Below are 8,717 nucleotides of genomic sequence, written 5' to 3' on the forward strand. Positions count from 1 at the left end.
AGCCTAAGTTCATGCAGTGGAGGATAGACTACGCAACTCCCGAGGGGCTAGGTGTTACTTGGAGATATTATGGAGCAGTTCATCCTCTGGCACAAACTGGGACATTATATTGACTGCTTCTTCGTCGCCTCACCCTCTCTCAAATTTGGAGCTGAGTTGTTGAGGTTCAGGGAGATATTTTCACCGTTTCAGTGACCCCCATATTCCTGAAGATGCCACATTCTTCCCCGCCTCCTAGCGAGTGCATGATGAGATGCCACAGTCTTCTCAACAAGCACAACCGATACATGAACAACGAGTGCCTCCTGAAGAAGGCGATGCACAAGAAGATGAGGACGTGCCTGAATGGGAACTTCAAAAGAAGATTCCAATCAACATAAGGCCAGTTTATGTTCCGATCAAAGACGTCTCGTCGGTGTCCAAGTGGTATTCCCATGACTAGTTCAAGCATGAGAACCAAGTTAAAAAAGTCCCATCATGGGGTTCTGAGGAGGCCGTCACTAGCAAACTCCACCAAATTACAAAGCAGTATCCAAATGTTGATGCCATCAAATGGTCAAAGGATTGCCCAAAAATATATGAAAGAGGCAAGCCCTTCCTACCAAACCGGGACATCCAACGCCTACCACTTGGAATGAGAAGGTTCCATGATTGGTACTTGCGTGTTCTCCCAACGAGCATAGATATCATACAAGCATGCTTCCCCATCGGCACATTTGGAAGCCCAGCCGGGAAAATTGTCTTTGACTTCAATGACATGTAGACATGCTTTCACTTGGGAGAAATGGAGATAAATCTAATTCGCACGTGGTGTCTATAAGTCCTTGTCCTCCCAATATGATATGAATGTAATCTTTGAATTTTGTTGTAACTAACCCACGTCGTGATTTGTAGAATGCAAGTGCACATTGTCAAACAAATGCCAAGTGTGAAAGCTGGGTATGTAGACCCTCAAGCTATAGCCCAAATAAATTTTAATTACCCTAAATGGTGGACACTGGATGCCAAAGAGCTAGCTGCTGCAAAGACTCTTCAGGAGAAAGAGCACATCCGCACGGCAAAACTAAGGGAAGAGTCCCTTAAGGTTGCGGCATACATTGCCATAGCTTTCAAAAATCTCCAACAACACTCTACTATATGGCTACCATACAACTTCAAGTAAATTCAACTCTATACTTAAAGCTTTGTTCGATATATTTTATTCGATGCAAAAGAGCTTATCTAGTTCTATGATTAAATCCATGCAGCAACCACTGGATTTGTATAGCCGTCGATGTCGGAAGGAGCATGGCATGGGTCTTTGATTCATTAGATAGGGACATGATGACATACAAAGACTTCATATCGATCCTCAAGACGTATACATATCGACAATCCTCATTAGCTTATATGTTTGTATACATACTTGTAACGTTCACTTTTGGATACTAACAAGTTGTATTTGCTAAAATAATTCGAACAGGACATTTAAGTTCTATATCACTAATCATCATGGAAGGCATGATCCAGCAAGGAAGAAAAAGCTGGCTATAAAAACACTATATGCGGTAAGTGTAACTTACTTCTTCAGTACTCCGTTATATGGCTATCAAAAGCATTACTTAACATTTTCATATGCAAAACACACAGTGCCCCAAGCAGAGGCCTGGGAGTGTATATTATGGATACTATATATGTTCTATGATGAGTAACACCGGTACCTATAGGAGACACCCCTTAAGGGTAAGTTTGAATCTCTTCATCCGTAGTATAAAAACTCCGTACATGGTATGAAATACTAAACCGAAACTTGTTCTCTTGTAGTGGAGAGAAGAGAAAGGAATGAAAAAAGACCCATACAAGGATGACCAACTCTTAGAGCTCGTCGACGACCTTTGCAACTTCATATTGGACCAGATTGTACACGTTAGAGGCGCCTACCATGACCGAGAGTCTGAGTTAGATACAAATCCTCAGTACCAATATCTTCGTGAGACTGAAAGGCTAGCTCTAGGACGTTGATAAGCATATGTATGGAATTTGTATATTTAATGAAGGATTGTATATATTCTTGTGAATTGGACTTGTAATTGTAGTTTATAGAATACTCTTGTACTTGTAGTCGTGGTCGTGGAGCGTTCGGCAACGCGAACGCGGTTCGGAACGTTGGTCGCGGGGCGTTCGGCAACACGAACACGGTTCGAAACGTTGGTCGCGGGACGTTCGGCAACACAATTTTGAATTGAAAATTTGAATTTTTTTGTGGAAAAATGTACTGTAGGGACGGTTCTAGATTAAACCGCCCCTACAAATATCTATTTGTAGGGGCGACTGGTAATACGAGACACCCCTACAAATCGATTTATAGGGGCGGCCTGGGAACCGTCCCTACAAATGCATGATTTATAGAGACGGTTCGGTAGGGACGGCTGGCCAAACCGCCCCTACAAATGGTTACGAGTCGTCCCTAAAAATTGATTCTATAGTAGTGATTCCAGTACCCGCGTATGCGATGGGTGAAGGTTTTCCCCCAATTGGAGACCCGCAGGTGATATATTGGCCCCGTTCGTTGGTCTGAAACTTGGCTGAAACTGACTGAAAACACTGTTCTGGCTGAAATGTTATGAGAGAAAAATACTGTTCCAGCTAAAAAAAAAGTCGAACAAGCTAAATTTCAAACCAGCCGAACGAGGCCATTGAGTCCAGATTCGGACCCTAATGAAGTAAATATCCGTCGTGTCTCGAGTCACGGGTCCCCCATATCTAGGCTTAACGGATAGACTTTTGTTTCTTTCTACAAAGAGATTCTAAATTGAAGGAACAACCCTATCTATAAAAAAATATCCAAACATCTTTTAAAAAGGTCTTAAGATAGATTAGAACATAAGAAACTTAGAAAAAACACCAAATTGACTGCAATATACAAAGTATGCCGAGGTAAAGATTTAATTGGCTATATAGAGAATCAAAAGCATAAGGAGTAGTACCAAACAAGCCCATAAAAAATCATTATTGATGGAAGCACCACACGACTTTGAAGAATCTTATTCCAAAAAGCTCCACATAGATCCTTGTCACACTAGTTACACTAAGCACAAAAATGTGGCTCTATACAACTATCTAGTGAGAGTAGACATCTTTATCACTAACTAAATTAGCCGGCTTATCAGCTAAAATCTACAGTATTTTCCTCTCACAACAAAACAGCTTCAATTGACTTATCAGTCGACTTTAATATCTATCGAACAGACCCTAGAATACGTGTGCTAACTAAAATACTCTCTCTGGTGGTATATTGTTTCAAAAAAATATTTATTGCTGGTGGTTGTCGAGCGACTAACGTCTTATTTCAGCTATCACGTCCTATAAAACTTTCAAAATAAAAAATGCGAGGGCGTCCTACAAAGCTGTCCAAAGGGAGTATGTATTAGCTTTGCGCCTGGCGACAATAATAAAGAGCCATATTTCTCACTACTTTCACCGGTTAGCGATCTTGATCCAAACAAGCAGTCAGGAATTTTGTTCTTCTCGATTTGCAAACTGGACATTTCCAAATTCGCATCCAGCTGTATATGTGATCATCAAGCGCCAACAGCTCGTTTTCCCTAGGGTTATTTGATTGGTACTATTACAATTCTCAGAATTTTGAGATGTACCATTAAAATTCACTTATTTTAAGATTTACCATTATAATTCAATGTTTCATTGAGTTTTGCCATTTTATACGTCTTCTAGCTGCTTGGGCCCACTGGCAGGCGTATGCGTATTGTTTGTTTTTCTATATGGACGTATTTGCCCCCGTCTCGAAGTTGAAAGAGCCCTGCGCCCGTGGCCCCATCTCTCAATCTATCTTTTCTCCTCGCGCTCACTCTGTCTCTCACTCTCTCATCCTCCCGACGCGGCGACGGCGGTAGAACCCTAACCCTAGCCGTCGGCATCCTAGAGCCCGCGTCCACGCCCGAGTCAACTGCCGCCATCGCCCAACTCCACTAGCGCCCGCGCCTAAGCTGTCCTCCCAGATCCCGAACGATTGGAGCCTCTCCAGCGACCTCACGATGGTGTTCCATTGAGCGAAATGGCTAACCCCGTGGACATGGAGCACGACGAGGAGAGGTATGGATCTCCAAGCTTCAATCTCTTGAGTCTGAGTAGCGATGCGAGTAGGTCGAGGAATTGCGCTGACCCTAGTGTATTTTTTGCAACTTGTTTGTTTACTGCTAGGGTTCGATTGTTCTCCTTAGAGATTAAAGTTGAAGGTTTCTGTACTACAGACAGTAACGGTAGGAAAGCTTACACGAAGGGTAGTGTGATTAAATGTGATGTGGAGGTAGGATCGTTCACTTTTGAGTTGTTGATGCAAAGCTTGACCAATCAGTTCAAATGGTCCCCTACCCAGAGTCCTTGTGTGTGGTTCTTTGACAAAAGAATGTGTGAAGACGTCAGACTAGTTAATGACTTCCAGCCGAATAATGTGTTTGAAATGTATAAGGATCAGATGCATTGCCAAGTTGTTGTAGAAGTTTTTGAAAGAAAAGTTGCAAATGTTGATCAGTTTGCTACCCTAGAGCCTCTTTGTGTGATTCCTCCTGTTGAGCATGAGAATCCTATTCTAGATCCCAATAGGCATGAGAATCCTATTCTAGATCCTGCTGAGCAGCCTAATCCTCCTGTTAGCCCTGCTACCAAGCCTACTGCTGAGCCAGATGAAGGACCAGAGTATCCTTTAGAGCCTAAACTAGAGCCTGACAGGGAGCCATACATGTTTGATAATGAGGAGAAGTATGTGGGTGTCGATGATGAGGGAATGTACATGCCTAGTACCTCCTCATCAGTACACTAACAATACATAGGCTGCTAATAGTTCTCACCCACAACCATGTGCTAATGCTGATGCAAATGATTCTGGTGCTACTGAAGGAGGTGTTCCTCTTGAGACAGAGATTGATGATGCAGATCCACGGGAGGTCCATGTGATTCATGATCCAGAAAACTCCAAGATTATGAAAGGAGGGCTCTTTCCTGATATTGTTGCATTCAGGAAGACAATTAGGAATCATGCAGTGAAGATAGACTTTGAGTTTGCTGATATGCAAACTGACCAGACTAGATTTATTGCTAAGTGTAAAGCAGAGGGATGTCCTTGGCATATACATGCTTCTAGAAATTCTTATGACAAGACAATAGAGGTAAATTTGTCATTACTGTTGAAGTTGTTTGTTTATTAAATTTGTTATTTATGCAACTAATGTCCTATTGCATTTGTTTGTGTAGATCAAAAGGCTACCTTTTGAACACAACTGTCCTACCACAAAACTCAGAAAAGAGAGGATGGCCACCCAAGGTTGGTGTGCACATAGGTTGGTGGATTGGCTGAAGAAGAATCCAACCAAAGGTGCAACTGACTACAAGAACAAATTGGAGGGTGACTATGGCATTAAGTTGAAATACTCTAAGGCATGGTCAAGTATGAAGGTAGCTTTATAGCAGATCCATGGTAAATATGAGGAGAGTTTTCAGTTGCTTTTTAATTGGGCTTCTCAAATTGAGAAAGTATCCCCTGGTAGCTTAGTAGAGATAGAGTTAGAGAAGATTGGCACAAAAATAGATTCAAGAGGATGTTTGTTGCTCTTAGACCATGTGTGGATGGATTCTTATCTGCTTGCATACCTTTTATTAGGGTAGATGCTTCCTGTTTACATGGTAAATACAGGGGTCAGTTAGCTTCAGCTACTGGTGTGGATGGATACAATTGGTTGTACCATATAGCTTATGCAATTTTTAAGTCAGAAACTGAAGATAATTGGAAATGGTTCCTGCAGTAGTTGCATAAGGTTGTAGGAGATATTCCAAATCTGGTTATATGTACAGATGCATGTAAAGGACTAGAGACTGTAGTGGGGTCTATCTTCCCATAAGCTAAAAATAGAGAGTGCATGAGGCATTTGTATCGGAATTTTTTGAAGAAGTATTCTGGTGAGGTGTTCACTGATCACTTGTACCCTGCAGGTAGAAGCTACACACAAAGGCTGTTTCAGTGGCACATGAAGAAATTTTTTGAGTTTGCACCTGAATCCATTGAGTACCTTGAGGAGCACCACAATAGGATCTGGTACATGTGTGCATTTTCATAAAACAGCAAGTGTGACTACTTGACAAATAATATTTTAGAGAGCTTCAATGCACAAATAAAGAAGTTCAAAGGTCTGCTACTACATGAATTAGTTGATAGAATTAGAGAGCTGATCATGGAGAAGAGATACACTAGGAAGATGCTTGTTGGATAGTGGACAGATGGAATACTCCCAAATGTGATGAAGGAGCTCAACCTGATCAGCAATAACCTCAAAGTGGTCAAGATATCAGTTAGTGATGTTGATACTGCAGAAGTGACCATATTGGATGAGTGGAACAATCAGAAAAGATAAAAAGTTGACTTGCAGAACCATAAATGCTCCTACAGGGAGTGACAGTTGACAGGGAAGCCTTACAAACATGCTTTGGCATGGATCCTGTCCAACAGAGAGGTGAAAATTGAAGATTTTGTCCATTAGTATTACTTAGTGGCTAGGTTCAAGGCAACCTATGAGGACAGAATTAAACCTATCCCAAATAGGTCACAATGGCCTGTTGTGGAACTTGGATTCAAAGTGTATCCACCGTTGCTAGGCAGAGGAGTAGGAAGACCAAAGGTTCAAAGACAAAGAGGTTGCTTGGAGAAAAGGGCATCCAAAAAGAAGGTCAAATGTAGGAGATGTGGAGATTTTGGTCACTTTTCAAAAACTTGCAAACTGGCAGAGATTGGAGAAGATGGTGAGAGAGCTCCACCAAGGAACAAGGCTAACAAAAGGTATGTTTCTGTGCACTAAATCTGTCTTATTGTTTTTCACTTCACAATATATAATGTCACCTTTAAAATATAGGAAAGAAGCTCCAATAGATGCAGCTGGTCCCTCCCAAGCCAAGAAACAGAAAGTTTAGAAGAAGGAGAAGGGCACACCAAAGAAGAAGAAGACACCCATCAAGAAGAAGCTCCAGAAGGCTACAACCGACCCACCTACTACTGTTGTTAGTAGCCTTAGGATGCTAGTCTATGAAGACTAGAGCTTGCCAACAACTTATGATATGCTTTTGTAATAAAAAGAGAACTTGTATGCTGCTACTAGTATGCTTTTGTAAGATCAACAGTTGAACCTTGTTGTTTGTGTAACATTGTAGTTGGATTCCTGGAACATTGTAGTTAGAATGCAGGAACCTTGTATAGTTGTGAACCTGGTATGATGTTATGTTGATTTAAGTGGTTGTGAACCTGATATGCAGGTACACTATGCTTAGTTCTGTATAAGTGGTGGGCAATATGGCATGCTCAGTCCTGTATATGCTGGTTTTGAATTCTAGAAAGAAAAGAAGGTATCTGGTATTCAGAACACAAGATGTCAATTGATTCAATAGAACATATTTTATTTCAATTCAATTCCAGGATAACATACATACACACAGTCACACATTAGCTAACCCACACTTACATTAGCTGACTAACACACATTTTAGTTGTTCACTTCCACATAACAGCAACAACAAATGCACCAATCAGGACACCTACAAAGCCAAAAAAAAACTGGCGATACAACTGAACAATCAAGCACAATATGGCATTTCTTCGTGTCCAGCTCAGGCTTTGGGTCAGCAGGTTGGACCTTCAGTTTCCACAGATCAGCTATAACACTATCCACAGTTTGCTTCAACTCTTGCAATTCTTCCTTTAACTCGACATAACAGTCAGCTGATGTCTCCTTACCAGTCTGCAACCGGCGTTCCTGTGCTTTCAAGGTCTCAATCTACAACTCAGAGCAGATGAAGCCACAAGTAGTATGATTACCCTGCACACAAAAACGCATCAATCAGAGTAGCATCAAGAGACACAGTGAGGTCAACAATGTCAAAAATCATAACCTTAATGTTGTACGGGCATGTGAGAAACCATTGACCCTTTGTCGCCGGCTGTTTGCTCTGGATCCGGGCCAAAGGAACATGGCAATAAGGGCACTTCCTTCTGCCGTTGGCCATTGCGCTCGAGCTCGTCGAAGGTACCTTCATCGGGCTTCCAATCCACTGCTCGCCCATGGCTTCAAAAGCTCGGCGCAGCCACGGAGCAGAGCCTACAGACCAAGAGATGGGGCCACGGGAGGATAGCTCGGGCGCGGGCGGCAGTGGAGTTGGGCGGCAGCGGCAGTTGACTCGGGCGCGGGCGGCTAGGGTTAGGGTCCCGCCGCCGTCGCCGCGTCGGGAGGATGAGAGAGTGAGAGACAGAGTGAGCGCGAGGAGGAAGAACAGACTGAGAGATGGGGCCACGGACGCAGGGCTCTTTCAACCTCGAGACGGGGGCAAATACGTCCATATAGAAAAGTGAACAATACGCATACGCCTGCCAGTGAGCCCAAGCAGCTGGAAGACGTATAAAATGACAAAATTCAGTGAAACATTGAATTATAATAGTAAATTTCAAAATAGATGAATTTTAATGGTATATCTTAAAGTTACGAGAATCGTAAAAATAAACCATTTTCCTAGGGACGCAGACGAAAAGGAAAACCGCCACTCGAAAGGTGGAAACGGCCAGTAGATTACTTCACACCACGGGCCCCACCCATACGTTCCTTGTGCCCTGCTGCAGGCTGCACAACGCCGCTCCCTCGTCCTTTCACGGTGCCAGCGCTAGTCCCTGACAGTTGTCCCCCACA

Source organism: Miscanthus floridulus, chromosome 5, assembly GCF_019320115.1.
Source record: "Miscanthus floridulus cultivar M001 chromosome 5, ASM1932011v1, whole genome shotgun sequence".
NCBI lineage: Eukaryota > Viridiplantae > Streptophyta > Magnoliopsida > Poales > Poaceae > Miscanthus > Miscanthus floridulus.